Below are 27,581 nucleotides of genomic sequence, written 5' to 3'. Positions count from 1 at the left end.
ATCTGTTTATTTCTTATTTATTTTTAATATTGTTAACATAACTTTTTGTATATAATTAAAATTGCAGATAATTAAAATTTACAATATTTTTTTAGCCAATATAAGAGTTTACGAATTAAGGTCTATATGATAATCACGTTTTACAAATTCAATCCTTGTAGACATGTTTTATTTTTTCGTAGTTTTAGCAGAGTCATTAAAGTTTTCCCTTTGTAACCGTAGTAAATACGAGCATTCAGTCTTTGCTTTGAGTGTTTCATTTCTCGTTAGTGGTGCTTAATGAGCACGCTAAGCCGAGCTAGCTTGAGCTTGATCAAAGTTAAATGAATCAGCTTGACTTGGTTCGAAACTCTTAAGAGCTTATAGATTTAGCTCAAGCTCGGCTTGGATAAAGATCAAATAAACTCGTTAATTTTAAATTTAGTTTTTTTTATTTATTTCTTGCATATATTAATAGATATAAACAAAATAAAATAAAATTTCTTCCATGCAAGGATAGATAAAAAGGAGGCAGACCAAAGAAGGGAGAGTTTTTTTTTTATTATTATTTTCTTACTATAAATGTTGTGTTGAATAACATAACTTGAATAAGCCAATCGAACAAGCTCTCTAACTTAAACAAGACATCTGGGATCATATATCTAAGAGATGATTTAGTTTACTTGTAAGCAGCGAGCTATCTGAACAACACTAAGACCGGTTGTTATGGTGAGGGGCTTCGAAGCCCCTCCCAGTAGTACCACGTCAGCGCCACGTAGGCACTGGAGGCTTCGAAGCCCCACCCGAAAAATGCCCCTCTATGGTGCAGGGGGCTTCGAAGCCCCTTTAATACATATATATATATATATATATATATATATATGTATGTATGTGTGTTTGAGAGATAGAGAGAGAGAGGGCCCCCACCATCCAAGCCTCATCGGCGCCCAACGAAGAACCGCGCCCCACTGCGGTGTTCGGTGCCCATCTGCGCCCGCCAGCTCAGCCTTTTGAGCCCTATAGCGACCAGTCTAATGTGCCACGCCTCCCACCATTTCAATCCACATTAGGTCAATAACTTCTTTACTTTTAATCAAAACAAGATTTGCAGTACTACTATAATTTGTTTCTTCTATCTTAAGATGATCTAGACCAGTTAATGCGTGTATGATTGACGTGAAACCATCAACAAAGAGGGAGCTAAATAACATATATTAATTCACCATTAATAGTGCCTGTAATATTTGACAGTTGATAAAAGTCAAATAAAAATAGAGGATGATAAAAGAATTGTATTTTAGTGGCATTTGTCTGCAAATTTTGTTTGGGAATGGTGAATGATTTTTGTTCACGGATCCCTCTTAGGTTATCACCCATGTGATCATATTTTGTCATTCCATGCTTCATTATGTCACCTTTTTTTTTTTATTATTTCTTGTCACGGGTTAAATTTGATATAAATAAACCATTATTCTTTCTTATGCCCTTTTTTAATTTTATTTATATTTTATTACTGATTAATTAAATCATCGAGTACTATAAGACATCCAGATAGGGCCTTTAACATTGCAGTTAAACGAATCAAATTAACTAAGGTCGATTATTATTTATTAACAATCTTAAATTTGAGTTTGAGATGGTTTTGTAAAAAGTTCAAGTCAACTCATGCCATGCGTTAACGAGTCAGCTCATTTGAATTTAATTTAGTATGCAATAATTATACTAACATTTTTAATTAAAGATAATAATATCAAAGTTTACACTAAATTAACATCAATGTGGTGTTAGTGACTCATAGACTTGGGTGTGCTTATAATTATAAAACATATTTACAAACGTAAATGAGTTATAACTTCAGGAAATTTTGTGCCTAACTCATTTAAGTTAGACAAACAAATTAAGAAGCTTGCATTGGCTCGATTCAATTCGTTTATAAACATATTAAGTTAAAGCTAGTTATTTTTACAGGTATTTTTAAATGACTTTATGCGTTATATGAGGTGTAAAATAGGAAATGGCAACCACGTAAACGCTACATATATATACACGTTGTATAGGCGGTCGGGACTTCAATTTTTACATCTAAAATTTAAATACATTAAAATATAATTTCAGGTATTTATATAACAAGTCACCTCACACCATCTTTCCTAATCTCTCCCTCCATAATCAGTCACACCCACCATGGAAGAACAACCACCACCACCAGCGCCAACCATCAAAACCTACACTCTAACCGCCACCGCAATCTCCTACACCAAAAGCACCACCACACTCACATCCTTCCTCCTCCTGAAACCATGCACCCCACCACCACCCATCCTCCAAGGCATCTCCCTCACCGCCCACCCTTCCCAAATCCTCGCCATCGTCGGCCCGAGCGGCGCGGGCAAATCCACCCTCCTCGACATCTTATCCACCCGCACCGCCCCCACCACGGGCGCCCTCCACCTCAACTCCACCCCCCTCACCCCCTCCGCCTTCCGCAAGCTCTCCGCCTACGTCCCGCAGCACGACTACTCCCTACCCGCCCTCACCATCGCAGAAACCTTCGCCTTCGCCGCCCGCCTGCTCCACGCCTCCCAAGCATCCGCCATCGTCACCGCATTATTATCCCAACTCCAGTTGACCCACGTAGCCCACACACGCCTCGGCCACAGCCTCTCTGGCGGCGAGAGGCGGCGCGTCTCCATCGGTTTAAGCCTCTTACACGACCCGGGAGTCTTGATCCTCGACGAACCGACGTCCGGGCTGGACAGCACGTCCGCCTATAACATCATGCAAACCCTAAAAACCATTGCAACCTCTCGCCTTAGAACCGTCATATTATCAATCCACCAACCAAGCTTCAAAATCCTATCCACCATTGACAAGATATTATTATTATCCAAAGGGGAAAGTGGTTCATCATGGAACCCTACCTACCCTACAAGACTATTTACAGTCAAACGGTTTTACACTCCCGCCGCAACTCAACTCACTGGAATACGCAATGGAAATATTAACACAATTACACGTCACCAAACCCGACACACCAACCGATCCAACGACGACACCGATGGCTGTTCGTAACAAACATGACAGCGTTCGTTACCGGAGCTCTAGAGTGTCAGAGATAGTGGCGTTGTACGGGCGATTCTGGAAGATTATTTACCGGACGAAGCAGTTGTTTTTGACAAATACATTGCAGGCGTTAGTTGTGGGGGTTGTTTTGGGGACGATTTATATTAATATTGAGTTTGATAAGACTGGGATCGAGAAGAGGTTCGGGCTTTTCGCATTTACGCTGACGTTTCTGCTTTCGTCCACGACTGAAACGCTGCCGATTTTTATTAATGAGCGGCCGGTTCTCCTCCGGGAAGCCTCCGGTGGTGTTTACAGGTGATCTCATAGCTAAAGTACTCACGTCTTATTCTGCACTCGTATATATTTCTAATTTCTAATACAAGTGTAAAAGATGATATTTAAAACCGGTTAAAATTAATTCATAAAATATTCAGAGTTTAATGTAACCCTCACTTTGACAGAACATTAATATTAATTTTTTTTAATAAAGGAGAAGAGAGCTCATCAGGTTTAGACAACATAAGGTAGTCTGATATTTAAAAATTGTCAATCAATGTTTTAACAAATTTCTCTTGAGGAAACAGATTTTAATCGTGGCGTAACATATTTTTATCTGGCCCAACGGCTCTATTTACCTGCAATTTTCTGTCTCGATCGGCATTGCAAAGCAGGGATGAACAAATTCAGTACCGGTACCGAAATCTGTACCGATTTGATACCGACGTTACCGAATCAGTATCACAGTTTTAAGTTTCGGGATCCGTACGGTACCAGTATCTCTCTAATTTTTACCTTCAATACCGGTACCGGTACCAAAATTTGTGATTTTTGGGATCGGTAATTCGGTACCGGTAGAATACAGAGCTTATCCTACTTCAAAGTGTGCCATATTAAGAATTCTTGTTAGCTGAACCAATTTCTTAACTTAAAAAAAAAAGAGTCAAATGATATACTTGGAAAGAGATGAAAATTAGTCAGGGTTATTTCTCAAATTAATCCGACAGAAAATGGCAATTTTATGATTTTACATAACTTCTCTCCTATTGATCTATTTATGTTGTTTCAATTTTTTTTTTTTTTTTTTGCAACAAACACTCCTATTTTCTGTTGTTTTCTAGTTTACAAATTATCCGTCCCAAAACTTAAGAGTTGCATATGCGTAACTATTAACTACACGTACAAAGTTACATATATGTAACTGTTATAACTTATATATGTAACCGATATAAACTTATGATTTACTTGTAACACGTACAGGTTATCATCGTACCTCATAGCAAACACCCTCGTATTCTTCCCGTACCTCCTCGCCATCACGATCGTCTACTCCGTTTGTGTTTATTTCCTAGTCGGTCTATGTCACACATGGCAAGCATTCACCTACTTCGTGTTAGTAATTTGGGTCATCGTACTAATGGCCAACTCATTCATCCTCTTCTTAAGCTCCATTGCACCGAACTACATCACCGGAACTTCGCTAGTAACCGTACTTCTCGCTGGATTCTTCCTCTTTTCGGGTTACTTCATATCAAAAGAAAGCATGCCAAAATACTGGTTGTTCATGCATTACTTGTCAATGTACAAGTACGCACTTGATGCTCTGTTGATTAATGAGTATTCATGTCTGGTCAACAAGTGTATGATTTGGTACGATGAGAAGAGTCAAACGTGCATGATGACAGGTGCTGACGTGTTGCAGAAAAAAGGGTTGCATGAGAATCAGAGATGGGTTAACATTTATATATTGATTGGGTTCTTTGTGTTGTATCGTGTCCTTTGTTTTGTGTTCTTGATTCGAAGGGTTTCAAGATCAAAAAAGTAATAGTAAGTTTGATCAAGAAATTAAACACTGATTTTATTATGATGTGATTAACATAAATGCAAAGTGTCAAACGTACTTCGGTATTTATGTTAATGATATTTGATTTGTAATGTGTTAAAAGTTACACTAATCTGTTTTAGGTGTTGGTGTTTGAACTAGTTTAGTGTTAATTTTGACTTATTGTAGCGTAATAACTGTTTCAAAATCAAATAAAAAGGATAATGGGTTGTGACACACCATTCAACAGCTTCATTAGCTTTTTTATATATTGCTAGTTAAAATTGAGTATGTATACGATGAAAATAAGGTAACTATTCAATTTTAATAAAAAGTCTGTAAAGGAGATGGTATTTATTGAATAAGGAAATATTATAAATGGGGTGAGCATCTATATACACAAGAGCTAAACCCTGATTACAACAAATAATAGGTCCATGGGCTTTAACCAACTACATGGGCTGAAACCCTAATATAATACAACTAACACTCCTCAAGTTGGTGCATAAATGTTAATCATGCCCAACTTGTTACAAATAAAATCTATCTGAGTTTTCCAGAGAGGTTTATTGAGAATATCTGCAAGTTGAAAGTTTGTCTTAATATGAATTGTTTTAATGGATGGAGGACCTGCTTGTGTGCCTACTATCTCGTCTCTGATAAGATGGAAGTCAACCTCAATGTGTTTCGTCATCTCATGGAATACTTGATTCTTGGCTATATGGATAGCTGATTTATTATCACAGTATAACCACATCAAGTCATTAGAAAAACCCCAAGTTCTATGAGAATACGATGAATCCAAATCATCTCCGATGTTACATCTGCTATGACTCTATACTCCGATTCAACACTCGATCTAGATACCGTGTGTTATTTCTTACTTTTCTAATATACAAGATTTCCTCCAACGAACACACAATATCCAGTGGTAGATCGTCGTGAAATCGGACAACCTGCCCAATCTGCGTCTGAGAAACCTGATATCCGACCATCTCCTTATTCCGTGAAAGCACCCACTCGACAATAACCCTGATCAAAATATAGGATGCCAAGGCCTGGTGAGGCCTTGAGATATCTTAAGACACGAGGAGCCGAATCCCAGTGACTAGTGTACGGTTCAACTATGAATTGGCTTAGAACACTGACAGTAAATGAAATATCTGGTCACGTGAAGGTTAAATAATTAAGTTTATCAACCAACCATTTATATCGCTCATGATCTTTCATCGGCTCCCCTTCATTTAGGAGGAGTTTCTTTGTAGGATGCATTGGGGTATCAACTGGTTTGCAACCCAGCAAGCCACATCCAGTCAACATATCAAAGACATACTTTAGTTGAGAGAGAAGTATTCCTTGTGGGGAGAGAGATACTTCTATGCCAAGGAAATACCTCAATCGACCTAAGTCGCTGACCTGAAACTGAGTCTGAAAAAACTGTTTGAGTTTGGTGATCCCAATCTCATCATCGCCTGTGATTATAATGCCATCCACATAAACAACTACAATAATCATTTTCCCTTTTTGGTGTCTAAAGAAGACAAAGTGATCGTATGCACTACGAGTCATCCCAAACTGTCCATAACACTAGAGAATCGACCAAACCATGCACTGGGAGATTGTTTAAGACCATATAGAGAATGACGTAGTCTGCAAACTTTCGAGGCCTCCTCCACAACAATGATCCCTGGTAGCTGCTCCATATATACCTCCTCCTCAAGAACACCATTAAGAAAAACGTTCTTGACATCAAGCTGGTGGAGCGGCCAATGATTAATGGCAGCAAGGGCAATACAAATACGGACAACTGACATTTTAGCAACCGGCGAGAAATTTTCATCATAGTCAATGCCATATACCTGAGAATACCCTTTTGCTACCAACCGGGCCTTTAAGCGGTGTAAGGAGCCATCCGGGTGTAGTTTAACTATGAACACCCAACGACAACCAACAATACGTTTCCATTAGATAGCGTTTCAAGATCCCATGTATGATTGGATCTTAGAGCCCCAATTCTTTTTCCATAGCCTGTCGCCATCCTGCGTGAGCGAGAACGCTCGTCACATTTATGGGAATCGGGTAGGAATCAAGGGTAGCGGGACAGGCATGAGATTTCGGAGATAGATGGGTGTAGGCAACATAATCTTGAATCGGGTAACGGGTGCAGTGTCGTGATTCTTTTTGAAAAGCAATAGGTATATCGGGTAGTGGTGCACTAGGAGGGTCATAGACAGGTGTATCGGGGGTAGTATCTGGTAAAGGTGTAGTATCGGGTAAGGATGTATCAGTTAGGGGTGTAGATTGCTCGGATGCAAGCGGAGGATCTGAGGACATTTCAGAGGTATGGCCTGGTTGTAAATCAAGTGTCTCTATTATTTTACCCTTACCCGCATAACATATGTGAAAAGTAATCGCGGAGGTTCTGTCCGTGGGTCAGAATCAGCAGAGACCGGAATGGTGGCTTCAGAGACCGGATCGGTAGAGGGAACTGACACAGGAACAGTGGGGATAATTTGTGACTCGGGTATCAGTCTCGGGAAACAAATCATAAACTGAAGTGGAGGACTCGAGAAAGTAAGAACATGACTCATAAAAGGTGACATCAGAACTGGTAAAGTATCTTTGAAGAGAAGGGCTGTAGCACCGATACCCTTTCTGGACACGAGAATAACCAAGGAAGACACAACGAATGGCTCGAGGTGCAAGTTTACTAAGACCCGGACGATGGTCATACACATACGCTACACACCCGAAAATTTTAGGCATGAGTGGAAAAGGAGTTCCTTTACGGAACAAGACAGAAAACGAGGTTTGACCAAGTACATATGAAGGCATGCGATTTATGAGATAACAAGCTGTAAGAACATCGTCACCCCAAAATCTGTCAGGAACATGAGACTGAAACATGAGTGTGCGTGTGATATCCAATAAGTGGCGATTTTTGCGTTTAGCAACGCCATTTTGTTGAGATGTGTACGGGCAAGAAGACTCGTGAACAATGCCATGTGCTTTTAAGTATGTAAGAAAATTCATTAGAGAAATACTCTGTTGCATTATCAGTGCGTAGGGTTTTAATGGATGTGTTGAATTGATTTTGGACATAAGAATGAAATTCACGAAAAATGGAATTAATTTCACTATGAGCTTTCAAAAGACAAACCCAAGTAGCGCGAGAATAATCATCAACGAAAGTGATGAAGTACTAAAACCCAATGTGGATTTAACATGACAAGGACCCCATACATCAGAATGTACAAGTTCAAATAAAAAATCGGTTCGTTTCGACACTTTTGGGGGATAAGAACGCCGTTTGTGTTTGCCAAGCTCACATGACTCACAATGAAAGTCATTAGAAACAGAAAGATCCGGTCTCGTTTGCCTCAAAACCGCTAAAGAAGGATGGCCTAACCGACAATGAGCCTCCCTGACAGCGGAATCACATAAGTTTGCTATAGGTTGTGACAGTGGGGACATACGGTAGAGATCTCCTAATTCAAAACCGGTACCAATTACCCCGTTTGTTCCTAGTTCACGAAAGACGCAATGAGTTGGGTAAAAGGTTACATAACAGTTGTTTTGCTTAGTAATCTGACTAACTGAACAAAGGCTAGTAGGAAATTTAGGAACAAATAGGATAGAAGACAAGTTTAGGTTTTTCGAGTTACTTATGGATCCTATTCCATGAGCGGGGCATTAAGATCCGCTAGCAACACGAACTGGTGAATGATTAACATTGTGTAGGTTGGATAAAATACCTCGATTCCCAGTCATGTGATTTGTGGCTCCAGAATCGATAAATCACGATGAGTCGAGGCTAGAAAACTTACCCGGATGTGCTGAGTTGGCTTGAGGATGATTCAATTGGGAGGCAAGAAACCGTTGAATTAGACCATGCTCCTCTTTGGTAAATGTATACGTGTGTTTTTCGCCTCCCATGGTAGTATACAGAACGATAGAGAAATCTGGAACACAGACAAATCTGGTAATGAACAGTAACTTTTCGGCAATGAACAGTACTTCGGCCGTGAACAGTAACTTCCGCGCGTGAACAGTACTTCCGGGTGAAAAGTGATTTTCGATGTGAACAGTACTTACGCGCGTGAACAGTAACTTTCGGTGAACAGTACTTCTGTCATGAACAGTACTCCCCGCGTGAAACAGTGCTTAGGCAGGTGAATAGTGATTCTGTAGATGACCGATTTGTTGCTTGCTAATAGATTTGGACAGGAATAGGAAGTAGTGGCTTGCTGGACATGTTTGAAACAAATTCGGAAACGGGTGCCGGGACAGAAAAAAAGATGAAAACTAGGAGCATGATTCAGATTTATACCAAGAGCCTTAGCTCTGATACCATGTAAAAAAGATGGTGTTTATTAAATAAGTAAATATTAAAAAGGGTTGAGCATCTATATATACAAGAGCTAAACCCTAATTACAACAAATAATAGGTCAATGGGCTTTAACCAACTAAATGAGCTGAAACCCTAATATAATACAACTAACAAAGTCAAACGACACATTTATTAGATTTAATGTTTAAAATAAAATGTTTAAACAAGGAAAAATGACCAAAATGTAAAATTTGACCACACAAATTCCTTGACCAACTTTACAAATTAATTAATACACATTCCCAGCCCATTCTCTATCATATATCCAAATATATCATATAATTACACTAAAAATCAGTGCATTTTCTCTCTCATGTTTAATTAAATAATACTTTTTATACATTTATCATTATATTTTCTTTTTTTTTTCTACTCACAACCACTTACAAAAAATAGTAAAAAAATTATATGGTATGTACAATGAATCCCCAAATCTAACTTTGTTGTATAACATTTTCTCTCTCCTATACTCACAACCACTCATAACCAACCATTTTTATTAAAAACCGACCGTTTAGATTTGACGTCGGTCATTTAGAAACCCCGACCATTTAGTTTTCGTCCAGACGGAATAGATGTGAAGGCTGCCAGAATAGATATGTTGGTCGACGGAGTATATATGAAGGCCCGGCGGAATAGATCCGTTGGCCGACCGTTTATTAAACCGTCAGACCAACTGTTTAATAAACGGAAGCCGCCAAAACTAAACGGTCGTTTTTTTTAAAAGCGGTCGGGCTCGACTGTTTAAGTGTATACGTGTCAAGATGTGGTTGATTCAAAAACGAAAGTGTGTCATATAGATTTTTCGGATGTGAGCTCTATTATGATGGATCATTCCGTTTAAAAATTGTCATTTTGGGTATTGTTTAGTTTAAGGGGTTAGTCAAAAATTTGTGTGGTCAAATAGACTGCATTAGTCATTTTCCTTAACTTATCTATCAAGAATACAACGTTATCAAGAGATTTTGGGTCATAATTTGGTGGAACCTACGAGAAAACGAAGATGAATAAAGGTGATGACATGGCACAAACATTGTATCACATGCATGTCACGGGTCTCAAGCTGTAGCGTAGACTAAACTCATGTTTTACAAGGTTGTCAGTGATCCTTTTTTTTAATACGATTAACTAGAATTTAAAAGTGAACAATCCATGATGTTATGAGATCGAAATGTTAAGATACATGAAGGGAAGGGGACGAAAATTGAAGATATTATTTGATAATAGGTTTTCAAGTTTTCTTTGGTTTAAACATAGATCTAGTTACAAGTCGATTAGGTGGTCCTATTGGTGTAAATTCTCCTTGATGTAATTGTCTCCTCTCGTTTGTGCTTGGCTATCCTCCAAGTTGTGGAGGGTATCGTGGCTTCAGCTTTTGTTTATAGAAGTTTACGGTTCAAAAAAGTTGGGATCACCCTTTTATGACAACGACCTCTGTTTCTTTTTTAAGATATTTAATTAACTAGCTTATATCCCGTTTGAGATTGAAATTTTTTTAAAACAGATTAATAAATATGATAATGAAATTATAAAAACCATTTTAGCATGTAACCAAGTAAGTCAATTAAACTGTTTGGACACGTGTGTTGGTTCTATTTTTCATTTTATATTCCGTGAACACCAACTTCAATTTACTACGGTGTTCACCAGATAGAAGTCCGCGTATCCTAAAGCTGTCACTTTTACTTGAAAGCCAACCCAAGAAAACCCGACTCAAAAACCCCAAACCCGATAAAAGACTAACCCAAACTGAAGTAATTCGAGTTGGTTCTTTTGGTCTGAAATCTGGATTTCGGGTCTAAATTTAAAAGTTTGAAATCCGAATAACCCGAAACCTGAAAAACAAACCCGAAGAACACCCCTAACGTCTCCCTTTTTACTAATGTTCGCAAGATATATTTGTTTAGAAGGTTTGCCATAAATATTTCTTGAAAATCTTTATTAAAACACCCATATACCGCTGAAATTTTGAAATCATATTTAGCTCTAATTCTAGAATGTGTGCTAATAGATATAATAAAAGTGAATTCGAATAATAATAAAATAAAAGGTTTGTTTTTTACCCGTGTGTTGCAGCGTGAGGTTGTGCTAGACTGTTAGTATTATACTAATATTATGAATATACAAAAGGATAATTAATCATCATGTTTACTATACATGAGTGCAACGATCATATTACTGGAAAAAGTTTGACATAATGTGCTATAACTTTGCTTTGTTACTCCTACTTTCATCAAACAATAATAAATCACATGTTAACATACAAAAAATTTGTTTAAGGCTTTATTAATAATTAAAGTATTGAATTTATTTAATATATATTTGATTTAGTTACAATATTTATTTTTGGAATCTATTAAAACTTTAGTTACAAACATTTAGAATATTTATTTTTGGAATCTATTAAAACTTTAGTTACAAACATTTAGAAAGTAATAACTAATAAGCATGATCATATAAAACAAACTTAAATAAATTACATCAAAATTTAACATTAAATATTTTAAACATAAGTCGTATTATCAAAAAAATAATAATAATAATAAATAAAAAATACATATCATATAAAACAAACTTAAATAAATTACATCAAAATTTAACATTATGGATTATAAACATAAGTCGTATTATCAATAAAAAATCAAGTTATAATCCACTTATTACAAATAAAATACAAATTGCAAGTTATTAAAGAAAATGTAATCTAACTTAAAATATGACCCTTTAGCAATCAATTTTAAGATTCTTTAAATAAATCTTGCTTTAGAACATGTAATAACACACCCATTTCTGCAACCATTTCAAACCAAGCTTATGAGTGACCCCTTTCTTTGTCGATGTGTAACTCTTTGTATCTAGAGAAATAGAAAGATACATGTTGTTAGTGAGCAAAGTAGCTATAAACTTCCAGTTATATAAATAACATACATACATAATATCTTATTATTCTGATTTTGTTATAGGGAAATCACCTAAACCTTTAAAATGATTATTTTTAAAGATTAGAAGAATATGTTTTTCACATCAAAACTTCTGTTTTCAACATCAACATTTTGGGCTTCCTTTTCGAATTTCAGATGATTTACGTTCTCTTAAAACAGTAACAAGTTGCTCCATTATGTAGTTTTCTTTTATCAAATAACTAGGTTAGGTACTCGTGTAATACACGGGTTGAACAATTTTAACTCTATAAAAAATCAAAATCATATTAGATTAATTAAATAAAATGTTAAGCTACAATTATAATTCACAAACATATAAACAATTCATAAATCTAAGATTTTATTGTATACGACATTGCGATATTTTGTATAGTCAGTGTATTACACCGTTTGAATAATGAAAACAACATATATATCATAAATCTGTAATTCCTTATTATAAATTATATTACAAGTTATATATAATAGGAAAAATGTTATTACAATTATAATTCACAAAAAAATCTAATGGATTGCATGTCCTCACAAACTTTGTTCACCACTTCACCTCACAAACATTGTTGGAGATTTTGTTTCGCTAGGTCGTCCACAAACTTATGCTCAAAATAGTACCTTCAAGTTCAAAATGTTAAAAAATCTAAATAGATATCATAATGAAAAATGTTTTCATATCAAGACTATACAGAATAGTTGTTATATAGCAAAAACCAACCCCTCAATATTCTCAAAATGGATGCGTATCGTGATGTTCAAATACGGTAACTAAGACTTTCCGGGAACCATGTTGATTTTGAAGTGAAAACTTTAGTCATTTGACTCTAAAGTCTAAACTAAATTAACTCATTTTGAGTCAAAAAGTCACTTTGACATCCAAAAGTCAAAACCATGCTGGTTTTGAAATGTGATATATGACCATAATAAACATGAGCATAAGAAAATAGTATAACTAAATGTCAACTAAGTAGCCATGAAAATGAAGCTACAAATTGGGCATACAGTCTTTCTTTTTCTGGTTGTTTAAATTTAAAAGTCATTATACTTTAAAAATAAACATACTATCCCAAATTTAACCTTGATTGGTTAGTTAAAAGTAACCTTAAGAGTATAACTTCCAAATCAGTTAAAACTTAACCATGAATCAAATGGTCATGTTCAACAATTATAAGTTATAAGTTAGAGAGAGAGAGAGAACTTAAAAGACGGGTAAAAATGATGACTTTTAACTTCACTCCATTTTATTGGTAACGGACCAAAAGGGATTCAGTTTCATCATGCAAACTTTTAATAAATACAAACAGAAAAAAGTAGGCAAAAATTTATATGTCAAGAAAGAAATAGGAAAAAATTTAACAATTCAAAGATAGTCAAAAGTATGTTTTTCTTGACCCAAATACTTTTTATCCGTTCACTAAAATTATAATTTTGACTTGTTCATTAAAAATGGTACTTTTGACTCGTTTACTAAAAAGATGTTGACTCGTTTACTAAAAATGATGAGCTTGACATGTTTATTAAAAATTATAAGTTTGACCCTTTTACTAAGAGTAGAGGTTATTGGTTTGTTTGACCACAAAAGTCAAACATCAAAAATGAAATACTCACCCATAAAGCATTTAATCGCTACAAAAGTATATCATCCAAGCTAATTATAAGGAAAAAACATTAAAGGTACATTTTCCTCATCATCACCCTTGGTGTCTAATTGTCTATAAAGAATAATAAAAAATTAAACCAACTTCAAAATATATACTGGAAAAGTTTATACAAAGATCTCTAGATGGATGTATTCATATGCATACCTTTTGGCTGCCTGTAAGTTGCCAACCATCCATCGTTATCTTCATCATCAAGCAATATTTCACCATTGATAGCTTCACACTCTTCTTAAATTGATGCAACTCTTCACATACAAGGAACTGAATAAAGTTTGTATTAAACTTAAAAAGATTGCTAGAAACATATTATTGTACAAATCCGTCCATAATTTTAAGGTCACAAAACTAAAGTTCTATTTATCTTAGTGTCAGACACAAAAATACAGTTTGTCTTCACTATAAAGTAGTCAAAGAGCTCGTACAAAAAAAGTTTAAGAACTTAATGAGATGTAATTATACCGTTTCTAATATATTGATATAAAATCTAATTCCAAAAGGCATGACCAATTTACCATTTCTAGTGATAAAAAATTGTTTATCAAATGGCAAATATGACTTCCTCTTGTTTGGATTACTTAATTCCCTATAAATAAAATGCAGAAAATCAATGTGAGTCAACACATTCTTGCTTTTACAGGTTAGACAATTGTCGACATAAGCTTTAGAGAGAGTTCATTTTAAAGAAAATATATAAGTTCTTATAGAAAAAGAAATGTCAGAATATTGGGTAAATACGGTAATTTCAAAAAAATTGAGAATAGGTACAAATTTCAAATGAATTTTATTAAAATAAAAGTAATGGGCTTTAATATTTTGGGGGCATGTAATACTATATACTAAGATTCACGATTTTAGATATGAAGGATTAATACAGAAATCAATAATGTAACAACACATAAACAGAAAGAAGTATAGAAAATCTTAAAACTTTTGGGCTGCTAGTTACTCATAATAATTATAGCAAGCACCAAACTAAGTGAATAGAAATTTATAGTTACTTATATCATGATCTTCAACACCTTTCAATTGCTTTACAAATCCTTCAACCTACACATATAAAGTCATTTCAGTATAAGAAAAATAACAATAAATATTTGTAAAAACTTAACTAAGTGTATGAAAAAAATTAAGCTAGTTTGTATGCCTTTGATGGATCAATATGGTTTGGTACTTCATTTGAGATGTAATCCACTCTCCTTAATAAATTTTAAGATCATCAAATATTAAAGCTACAATTGAAAAAGGAAAGCAATAAAATTATTCCTATTAATATCTACAATTCAAATCGTAATAAATTAAAAATAAAAGAACCCCAATCCCATCCCCTTTCTATCAAAAAGCAGTCACAAATCAAGCCAATAAGTATTCCAAGTATAAGTTTTATCCGAATTAACAGGGAAAATCGGTGAAACACTATTGAATGAAATCATCTTAACTAACAAAATTGCAGAGTAAATAACATACCTTCGGCTATTGTGTGTTCATTAGTTGAATTGAACCGAACTTATCCTTCCGATATTATGAATCCGGAGAAAAAAAGCATATAGAAGAATTAGGGCTTGATCTTGAAATTGAAAACGATGATGAAGAATCAAAGATTGATTTGTGAATGAACCCCTAATTGTGAAAAAGACGGTGTTAGAGAATAGAAACAATTTTCAATATTAATCACCCGTGGAGAACAAGACATGGGCGGGAAAAAAAAATGGGTGATTATTAAAAGGATACGTGTACAATTTTATTAGAGAGGTTAGATTAGATATACTAAAGCATTCTGTGTTAGATTCCTTGATTAGTTTTAAACATTAAAATAATTTATCTAGAGTTTTTAGGGTGTTGACTGCTTAACAAAGATCTTAGAAAGGGGTTTAGCCATAATTAAACCTTCAACACTATCAACTAAACCTATAAAAACCATGAACTTATATAAATTTAACTTGCATTATTCTATTTATCTTCAAAATTAGGCATGTAAACAAACCAAAATTTTGGTTAACTGTTTGCGAACCATTTGGCAACATCCTTTTTTATTCATTTATTAAATAAACGAATGAAGACAAACAATTTTTATTTATTTAATTAAACGAGCGAACATAAACACCATGTTTTGTTCGTTAATTTACGCTCGTGAACGTTGGTTTATATTCGTTCATTTGAGGCAGGTTGTTTATGTTCATTTATCCATGTAAAATTTTAAAATAAATAATTATGTTAAGTAAGAACACATATATTTTAATCATGTAGTTAATATTTTATATTTGTTCATTTGTGTTAGTTTATGTTTGTTTGTGCTTGTTTACATTTGTTCATTTATGTTTGTTTACCTATGTTCATTTTGTTCGTTTACGTACCGTTCATTTAGATTTTTAACTAACTAACACAAGTGAATACGAAATGTGCATTTTTTAAGCGAACGAACTAACTAACACAAGCGAAAACAAATGTTTGTTCAATTAACTGTTTGTGTACATGTTCGTTTAAAATAAAATGAGTGAACACGAACATTTCCATGTTTGTGTTCATTCGATTCGTTTACAGACCAATTCAGTCAAAGTAAAAAAGGATTGACTTTGACTCGTACAATATTACCTCTAACCATCTAAGACTACTCATAGTCTGTGAGGTCCCAACAAGACCAAGTGGGTGTGATGGATAAAAGACTACACTTCCATACAACCACTTTAAAAGGCCTTGACGTGTGGTTAGAGCCTGTAACAACTTGGTTTTTCGTTTATTATATAAGCATCAAATACCCGACACGTTTCGTTTTCGGGTAGTGTGATCAATAAAAATATTCAAATTATTTACATTATATTTCCTTTTTCTTTATTTATTATTATATCTTTAAATTATATACAATTTTCATCATAAACCTTAGTTTTATCCCATATTGTATCCACCTAAGAACTTCAAGGACCTTATTGCAAATCTGATTAATAATATATATTATATTATAAATCCAAACCCATAACCAAAAAATGTATTAGAATCAACCTGTAAACCCGTTTGGTTTTCTTGATGTCACACCCCGATCTTAGGGCCTAGGCGTGTGGCCAATAGTTGGTACCTGTTTTGTATATAAATCAGAGTTGCGGGTTTCATTTTAGCGGAAGTCTTTAGTTAAATATTATTATGTTGAAAACTTATTAAAAACTCGGGTTTAAATACCCGTTTGATATTTCAAATACATTTCTTTATAAAACATAACTCTTTATAATATTTTGAAATAAAAATATCTGAGCCATCAAATAGCATCTAATGACTATAACTCCAATCTTCTATTCCTTCTTGTTTGTCTGTTCTAACCTTTCTTGTTTTCGTGTAAAATGGTTAGAAAATACGTCAGCACACAGCTGGTGAATGACGCTGACTCTAAAAATATCTTTCCAATACCTTTGTGAAACCAACAATAATACCTTTGTGACTACTCATTAGGCACCCAACTAAATTGGGATCAAATTACCCTAAGTACCACGTACAATTAATTATATACACAATATCATTTCTTTGAACAGTCCCGTAGACCTTCAGAGGCATGTTAATGATATGCATGGCCTCGGGGAAATGCCGAGTCACCATGTATGTTTGGATCCAGACACATGTATACTCTTAATAAGAGTGTCCGTTTCTTATTATTGTACACAAAGTTTTTAAGGATTCGTAAATCCTATGTAAACATTCTGACTCAATATAAAAGGTTTAGGGCGTATTCACCTTTTCGGTTTATAATCAGTTTCTGATACTGATTCCTGTTTTCTGTTCTCTTCTTCTTGTTTTGTTACCTCGGACCTATAGTACGAGAATAACATTTGTATAAATAACTAGATCATCGATCTAGCTTTAGAACTTTAGTCTATTTTGGTATAACTTCAACCTTGATAAAATCATTTGTTTATATAAAACATTTGGACCTTTAGTCCTTTTCTTCATTTACCAATTATATGCTACGTTTCTTCTTCAAGAAGGAACGTCTATACTGAGTTTCTTCTTCAAGAAGAAACATTAATTTCTTAGCATTAATCTCTTGTATAATTATTACATTTCTTAATCAAAAGAAATACTATTTTAACTATAATTTTTTCGTTAAGAATAGTTATATTATTCCTAATCGTAATCAAGGTTTGGGCTATACCCTTGACTATGGTCTAAGCCATTTATAACAATAAAATAATAACTTAGGCAGAACCCCTTACCTCGCACGATATTTGGAGTTAGATATTCCTAAGTTTATGCGGGCAACACTTCTACTCTATATGCACGTTTATCGACGCGTTCTTGATCAACCTTTCTTGGCACGCAAATCGAAGCGATGTTCACGTGTCGTCGGGTCGTGCACGTACTTCGAGGCGGAATGTCGGGTTACCTTTTGGGTGGCACGCACTTCGAGGAAAACACCGGGTAATTGGCACGGATTACGAGATAATGATTGCCGGTTCGGTTTCGTCACGTAAAACGAGGTAGAGAGAGAAAGTTGTTAGAGAGAGTATGGGAGGTGTGTGTGCAAATGAGCCGTAGCCTCCCCTATTTATAGCTGATTTCGTGTCCCATCGCGGTACGCGATGGGCCCCTTTTTCAACGGCGTCGCGGCCCACCTTTTTGAGCTCGCGCCACGTGTCGCCACGTGGCCTGACACGTCTGCCACATGGTCTTACACGTCTGCCACGTGTCCTGCCCTGTTGCCACGTGTCACCAGAGTGTGACACGTGTGTGATGCGTCATCATGGCCCATCACACTACGCGATGGCCGTCTCCTTGGACTCATCGCGTATCGCGATGGGTCCCTGTATACAAATTTTCATTTTCAGTCCCTTGTCTTTTGATAGCTTGTCATATCTAGGTCTAGTTCTCATTGTCCAAAAATACTAAGGCGGCTCTCAAGCGTGCGAAGTGCAAAGTGCGCCATCAAAGCGTCACATTGCGCTCAACGCCCTTCTCCGTCGCCTTCGCCATCGCCATCGTCCTCGTCCTCGTCCTTGCCCGAGCCCGAGCGCGTGCTCGTGCGCGTCGGGTGCTACGCACCCTCCACTAGGACTACTTGATGCATGATATTCATAAAAGAATATTTCTATGGAAAATCTCTTCCTTATAAAGAGCTTCCATTTCTTTACCACTTTCCATGTGGGATGAGATTTATATTCCTTATTTATACCCAAGTAAAGTGCTTCCAATTTCTTACATCCTTCCATGTGGGATGGAGTTTCCCTTCCCATTTTCTTAATATGGAAAAACTTAACTTAGGAAATATTTTTATTTCTTTATTTTTCTTATATTTCCTTAGTTAATATTTTCTCATGCCTTGTCTTGATATTATTTTTGATCCCTCAACTTTCCTAAGTTGTCAAATTTGGATCGAAATTTTGGGAATGTTACACTTGATCCTTAATCTTCGTTGCTTAATCAAAATTTATCTTGGAAGATCATTTATACGTATATTACAACTACACTGGCACAACTAATTTGGAAAACGAGATCAATTTGATACAGATTTACGAGAATAACAAACCGTCTTTACTAAATTAGTATTATACCATTTAGAAATCATAACAATTTAATTAAACTCGCCTGCATCTTCTTCTTGACCTCGCGACCAAAACCCTAAGAGTAATTTTTTAAAACCTTCTGCAATCATCACAACCAACTCGTATTAGGCCACCGGTGTCACTTCGTCATTATCCCTTAATTCATCATCCTTTCAGGTAATTGAACTATGTATCATGTTCGTTTTAGTCCATATAACAATGACCTTAAAATTAATTAAACAAACACATAGCGGATTGATGGATTGTAGATTCTAGGGTTTATAATAAATGTGGGGTTTAATCAGTTTCTGTATTTAAGTTTTTCGTTTTCATAATTTAATCAACTGACACATATAAGGCCTCGTTCCGGTGCCCTACATTGGTGTTGGATTTACTCATAAACACAGTTCTAAATAAAAGAGTTAATTTAAACTTTCGCGGAAATAATAAAAGTCAACCATTCATTACGAACATTCAATACTTGTCTTTAAAACATAGCATAAAGTAGCTTATTAAAACATCATGACAAATCTTCTTTGGATGCCAGTCCCTTCAAATCATGTCATGTGTGTCTCTCTCTCAAGTCAGCTGTTTCCATCTATTAACCTGCGTGCATACTAAAAGTCAGCTACGCTAAGTGATTTCTAGTTAATCAGGTAACATACAATACATTCACATACTTATATATACGCATCCGAGGATACATATTATTTAACCTGCTTACCTTTCTTTCATTCATACATAAATATATACCTTATTTCTTTCTTTCTTTCTTTCGTTCTTTTATATATAATCTTACTTTACATACTTATCGGTTTTAAAGAACATTATGCCCTACTTCCTCGAGTATTAGTAGCGCTCGGTCCCTTTTCTTCCTCGGATATTATTAGGGTCCGGTCCTTTCTTCCAGGGTCAGTCCGAGAAAGAAAAAAAAAATTGGGCCAAAGGCGAAATTTTTTTTGCGCCTTTAGTAAAAGGAGTTTTTTTTTGTTGGGTTTAAACAATTTAATTTTATTTGGGTTTACTTGGTTATAATTTGGCTGTGTAAAAAAATTTTGTATAAAAATTGGATTAAACATTTTTCAAATGAGAGTAGAACCCATAACCTTTGGGTTGGGAGTAGTACCCATTTGCCATTAAACCAAGCTAATGGTTATGTAATTGAGTTTAAACACTAAGTATACATATTGTTTTAATAAAAATGCATATAATTTAAAAAATAAAAATAAATATTCGGGCCTAGCAGGGTGTCGGGCCTGTGGCCGTCGACTACCCGGCCACACCTTATGGTCGGCCCTGCTTTCTTCTTCGAGTATTATTAGAGCTCGGTCCCTTTCTACCTTGGATATTATTAGGGCCCGGTCCCTTGTTGCTCGAGTATTATTAGGGCTCAGTCCTCTTCTACCTTACAACCATACCATACCTTTCTTTATATTTATATTTATAAAGTTTCATACATACTTTCAATCTTTCAAATAAAATACGTATATCATTAATACATCATATATAAAACAATCACATATTCTAACGATCACATTCCCTGGAGATACGTGCAATATCCTAAGATCATTCACGTACCGACAAGCATTCATTCATATCCTAAATAACTGTCACATAAATCATATAAGACATACACTTACCACTTAAGGTAAGTGTATTAACTAATCACATCGAGTATGCACACAGCCCCGAAAACATAACAAGGAAATGGGGACAGAAACTCACCTGCAAGCGATTCCTTTCTGAATTTATAGTAACGCCCTTCTTAAGTTGTGTACGGCTAACTGTGCAATAATCATAGTATCAATTAACTACTTCTAGCTATACCATACTTCTAAGTTATTGTAACCCCAAGCTACGAGGGTCTGGGGGCAGTGCCACTGGTAGCGGGGTTCTAGGGGCGGAAGCCCCTAGAAGGGTCCAAGGGGCAGAGCCCCTGGCTGGGGTTAAGCTGAAGTTCTGTCTTTCATTAATAAGTCTTTACTAAAACCTCATCAGAAACTGAAGTTCGGTCTTTCTTTCTAGGTCATTTACCGTTTGTACGTTACCTTTCCTTATCAATTCTTTACTTATTCTTATCTTAACCATCATATAAGTCCATATCTATCGCTGTGTATGTATACATTATTTATCTTTCGTTTATTTTGGAAAATCATCTAGCGCATAGGACATTTCTGGCATATAAGTTGTTCCCAACGTATAAGATGTTCCAGCGTATAAGTCGTTCGAACGCATAAGTCCTTCTAGCGCATAAGTCATACATATACGCCATACATATACATATTCGTTATATATACATATACGGCGTACATATGTGTTACATACTTACACGTTACATACATACTTACACGCTGTTACAGACTTACACACTGCATACATACTTACACGCTGCATGCATACTTACACGCCGCATGCATATTTACACGCTTCATGCATACTTACACGCTGCATACATATATGGGCATACATATGCGTTGCTCAGACTTATACAGTGTATATATACTTATACGCCTGTATAAGTCCAGTTCAGCTCCTTTATTCGCGTTTTAGGGGTTTATCTTTGATTCCGGCGCCGTCAGCCACCGTTAACCACCAAGGTGGGCCGGAGTTTGATCGTTTATGACTTAGGTAGCTTCGGGGTGTCCAGATCTGAGCTAAGGTGGCCCGTAAGCTCGTTTTTGGTTGATTAAACACATGAATAAATCTAGATCTAGATTCAAACGGAACATTCAGCATCCCGGGGATGCGGTGTCGGGTTCTACTATGTTGTGTCAGCTGAGACAAAATGGTTTCTTACCTTCGGTTGGCCTTGGATCATTGAATAGAATATAGTAGAGAGTGGTTGGCTTAAGTGTGTTTTTGATGGTGGAGGCTAAGGTGTAAAATGGATGGAGATGGAAAGTATTAGGATTTAAGGGGGTATTTATACTCCCTAAGCTCATGGACCTTAGGCCTATCTTCCTCTTTAAGTCCATAATTAATTCCATCTAATTAGCCTACCATCTTTCTATCTTTATTATTTTATTATTATTCTACTAACTCAATTTAATTCTCCAACGAAAATAATATTTTATTATTATTACTCATGGAAATTTCGGGATGTTACAACACACCAGCCCAGTTGGCTGGTGTGTGTGTGTGTTCTAGACATTAAGCCGGCTAAGGCGCAACTTCAAGCCGTCAACCCAGTTTTGGCTAATTTAGTTTTGTTATATGTTTTGATTATTTACATGATTTATAAATTAATGATAAGTAATATTAAATATGAAATAAACATTATTATATTAAACCGACATCTTTAAGTTGACTTTTTCTTGTCAATCAATCTCTTAATCAGTTTCGTGTACATATATATATATTTATATATTATTTTTTAAAAAATATAATAAACATGTTAAACATATTAACTATATTTTTACCATCTGATTTTCCTTAAAGATTCCAAAATGTGTATTTTATGAATTATATATTTGAACATTTCTATTATAATTATTTAATATATATATATATATATATATATATATATATATATATATATATATATATATATATATTGTGACACCCACATCAGTTGGGGGGGAGAACTATGCCTTCTTTATAAGGAGGTGGATACATCCCCCATCATAACTCGTTTTGGGCGCTTAATGGTAGTGGATGAGAGAAGAATTCCACAGTTAAGCGTGCTCAGATGGGAGTAGTATGAGGATGGGTGACCACCTGGGCAACCAAAAGCAAATCCGTTAGGCAATGGTGGTACGTCCCGGCCTATTATGGTGCGGTGGTAGTTGGGCTCTTACAATGGTATTAGAGCCAGGGCTGAGCCGGTGGTGTCAGGTCCCGCGAGGACGTTGAGCCCCTAAGGGGGTGGATTGTGACATCCAACCTCGGTTGGGTATGAGAGCTAATCCTTCTTTATAACGAGGTGGATACCTTCCCCATCATAACACGTTTTGGGCGCTTAATGGTAGTGGATGTGAGGAGAATTCCACAGTTAAGCGTGCTCAGGTGGGAGTAGTATGAGGATGAGTGACCACCTGGGCAACCAAAAGCAAATCTGTGAGGCGATGGTGGTACATCCCGGCTAAAGCGGACAATATTATGGTGCGGTGGTAGTTGGGATGTTACAGATTAACTTGTAAGGCCCCGTTACCGGTGCCCTACTTTGGACATTGGATTTACTCATTAACACAGTTCTAAATATCAGAGTTAATTAAAACTTTCGTGGAATATTAAAACTTTCATAAAACATTAGATATTAAATTCATAACTTGTCTTAAACAAACATTCTTGTCTTTCAAATCAAAAACAATAAACATTAAACATAAAACATCTTAGGTCTTCAGATGCCAGCCTTTTATTCTTATGCCACGTGCCCCGCTCAAAGCTAACTGCTACATTCTACTCACCTGCGTGCATACTAAAATTCAGCTACGCTGAGTGAGTTCTAGTTAATCATACAACATACCACACATTCACAACTACATACTTTCATACATACTTCAAACTTTCATACTTTCGTTTATAATTTACTTACTTACCTTCATACTTTCTTTCTTTCATATTCACACCTTACGTTTTAAGAGCATTACGCCCTATAACCTTCGCATATATTATTAGGGTATGCAACCCTTTAACCTTCGCATAAATTAGTAGGGTATGCAACCCTTTAACCTTCGCATAAATTAGTAGGGTATGCAACCCTTTATCATTCGCATATATTATTAGGGTATGCAACCCTTTAACCTTCGCATATATTATTAGGGTATCCTTCACATATATTATTAGGGTATGCAACCCTTTAACCTTACCTTACCATTCATTATCATCTCCATTATCATATTCATACATATCGTAGATAATATCATACATATCATAGTCATACATACTTCCTTATTCACATACTCATATCATACACACTACACTATACTTTCCTTAACATTACGTGCAATACCCGAAGGTCGTTCACGTACTGTTAAGCATGCATTCATAATTTAAACATAACTATCACATTCATCATTAAGACATACACTTACCATTTAAGGTAAGCGTATTAACATTCACATTGAGTATGCACACATCCCCGAAAACATAACAACGAAATGGGGCTAGAAACTCACCTGGATCCTGATTCTTTCTCCGTTAATTGTTAATCCCTTCTTTAATTGAGCTCTGCTAACTGTATATGAGTTACACGTATCAATACTTGTTTTATTTGTATTGCAGCCAAAAATGGCTAAGTCTGGTCTAATCTAATGGCCTTATATTAGATTACTTTTACTTATAATATTTATTCAATAAACCCTAATGTACAAGGCATTTAATTATTCTAATATTCTTTTCTTTCTTTTCCTTTTTAACCCCGTCGTGTGTATGTAAGCGATTATATATATACGTATAATGTATTTGAGCATCACCTTGTAATCGAGTCCCCTTTGTAATCGGGTCCTTATTGTGATTGATTACAATTTAATCGAACCAAGGTGTTGTAAGCGAGCTATACATGTATCCAAGTCTTAACGTGTATGCGGGTTCTCAATGTGATTGACTGGCCAAGTAATCGAGTTAGCAGTGTAATCGGGTTGATCATGTAAGCGAATTACACAAGTAAGCGAGTACCCATGTATGCGGGTATATACATAATGTATTCGATCTGGACCATGTAAGCGACTTTGGCCTTGTAAGAGAGGTGTATTATTGTAAGCGAGTCCCGTGTATACAAGAGAATTCATGTAATCGAACCCTCAAGTAACCGAGTCTAAAGTAAACGAGTGTCTCTATGTACTCGATATGCCCATTGTAAACGATCGCATTGATGTAAGTGAATTATTTATTGTAATAGGGTATATTTATGTGAGTACAGTATTTGTATGCGTGTGTACTAGCGTGATCGATTTTATAAGTTGTAAGCGAATCAAGTTAATGTAATCGAGTCATTTGTATGCGACTCAAAAAGTAATCGATCATAATGTGTGTAATCGAGTTCAGTTAGTAATCGACTATCCAAGTAAGCGAATACCATTTTAATCTACCCACATGTATGCGATTTCAAGATTGTAAGCGAGTCTACAAGTTTTAAGCGAGTGACATCAGTGTAAGCGACTGAGCTGCACTTTATTTAATTATTAAGTCATGGCTTGGTCCATTATCACCGTTATATCCACTCGTTTTAACCCTAACACCTCGTTATGGCTTGGTATGGACTAATAGGCGTTTCCTTAATCGTTTTTGTTCATACTTGACCCGTTTATAACATAAGGCATGAACCTTTATGGTAAAAAGTTAAAAACTAGATCTAGGGTTTATTTTAAACGAGCCGTATTTATCCATTAGTTCATTACGTCCATTTTGACATCAAGTTTACTTTATGGTTCGTTTATACCCGATCTACTCTAGGTTTAAGTTTCAAGGCCAACCGTTCATAAAAACGTAAACTTTAATATAAAGAACACACCTTTATGTGTTCATTAGGTCACAGTTGGCTTGGTTATGAACTTTAAATATTGTATCTATCTTGTATACCAAAGATCTACCAAGAATCAATGTTCGTTTGATCTCGCTTCTCCTTCTCTCTCTCTCTCTCGGCTGTAAATAGCAAGTGTGTGTGTGTGTGTTTTGAGTGTGTAGAGATTATGGAAATGAGGATCTAGGGTTTTAGGGAGGTTTAAGGGAGTATTTATGCTCACTTAAGCCCATGGACCTAAGGCCCATCCCATCTTTTATTCCATTTTTAACTATCGAAGTCCATACACTTTTCTTTTATTTAATCTTAATTAAATATTAATCCACGCTTCAAACATAAACTTTCTTTATTTATTGTTATGAAATTTAGGATGTTACAAGTCTTCCCTCCTTAAAGAGGTTTCATCCCCGAAACCTAACTATTACTTAAACAGATTAGGGTAAAACTTGCGCATCTCATCCTCAGCTTCCCAAGTAGCATCTGACCCTTTGGAATGTTTCCATATTACTTTCACTAAGGGTATAATCTTGTGACGAAGTTGCTTCTCCTTGCGGTCAACAATCTCTATCGGTTTCTCAATGTAGTTCAACTGTTCATCAACCTCGAAGTCCATCAATGGCACGTGAGACATTTCATCAGCTAGACATTTTCTCAGATGAGAAACATGGAAGGTTGAATGAATTCCTTCTAACTCATCGGGTAAATCCAGCTTGTAAGCTACTTCACCCACACGATCCATAATGTTAAACGGTCCAATGTACCTCTGACTCAACTTTCCCCTCTTCCTGAAACGAATGATTCCTTTCCAAGGCGAGACCTTGAGCATCACATTGTCAACAACGTTAAACTTAATCAGTCGTCGCCACTTATCAGCATACGAATTCTGTCTGTCTTGAGCAACTTTCATTCTTGCCTTGATCTAATCAAACTTTGAAGAAGTTTCTTGCACTACTTCCAAACTTCCCATTTCTTTTTGACCTATCTCTCCCCAACATACCGGGGTTTTGCATCGTCTACCATAAGGCATTTCAAATGGTGCCATACCAATACTTGAATGGTAACTGTTGTTATAGGAGAACTCTGCCAGATGCAGATGATCATCCCAACTTCCTCCAAAGTCCAAAACACAAGCACGTAGCATATCCTCAAAGTTCTGGATCGTCCTTTCAGACTGTCCATCTGTTTGAGGATGATACGCTTTACTAATGTTCAGTCTCGTTCCCATAGCTTCATGGAACTTCTTCCAGAATCTTGAAGTAAATCGAGTATCTCTATCAGACACGATTGATAACGCTACTCCATGCTTAGACACAACCTCCTTAATGAACAAAATTGCCAACGTTTCTGACGAGATGGCCTCTAGTCTAGGCAGAAAGTGAGCACTCTTGGTGAAACGGTCCACAATCACCCAGATGGTATCATGATGCTTAGCTGTACGAGGTAGCTTATTTATGAAATCCATGGTTATGTGTTCCCATTTCCATTTAGGTATCTCAAGTGGTTGCATCTTCCCATAAGGCTTCTGATGTTCGGCTTTGACTTGTAAACAAGTTAAGCACTTACTATCATAGTCTACCACATCATTCTTCATTCCTGGCCACCAGTAATCTCTTTTCAGATCTTGATACATCTTTGTAGTTCCTGGATGAATCGAATATCTTGACTTATGAGCTTCATCTAATATTCGACCTCTAAGATCTCCATGACGTGGAATCCACATACGGTCAAACCTAGTCTTAACACCATGAGT

The 27,581-nt window shown here is 35.9% G+C and overlaps 1 pseudogene across 1 annotated transcript; it reads left to right on the top strand.

The window, feature by feature from the left end:
- Nucleotides 1-2,126: 2,126 nt before the first annotated feature.
- On the top strand, nucleotides 2,127-4,880 carry LOC143583208 (ABC transporter G family member 8-like; annotated as a pseudogene). The gene is made up of 2 exons (XR_013144121.1): nucleotides 2,127-3,360; nucleotides 4,303-4,880. The product of XR_013144121.1 is annotated as an ABC transporter G family member 8-like (transcript).
- Nucleotides 4,881-27,581: the final 22,701 nt, after the last annotated feature.

Source organism: Bidens hawaiensis, unplaced genomic scaffold (assembly GCF_021521415.1).
Source record: "Bidens hawaiensis isolate Kalapana, Puna unplaced genomic scaffold, B.hawaiensis_p1.1 tig00032167_1, whole genome shotgun sequence".
Taxonomy (NCBI): domain Eukaryota; kingdom Viridiplantae; phylum Streptophyta; class Magnoliopsida; order Asterales; family Asteraceae; genus Bidens; species Bidens hawaiensis.
The sequence above is the reverse complement of the archived record's forward strand: the minus strand, read 5'-3'. Positions and strand labels throughout refer to the sequence as shown.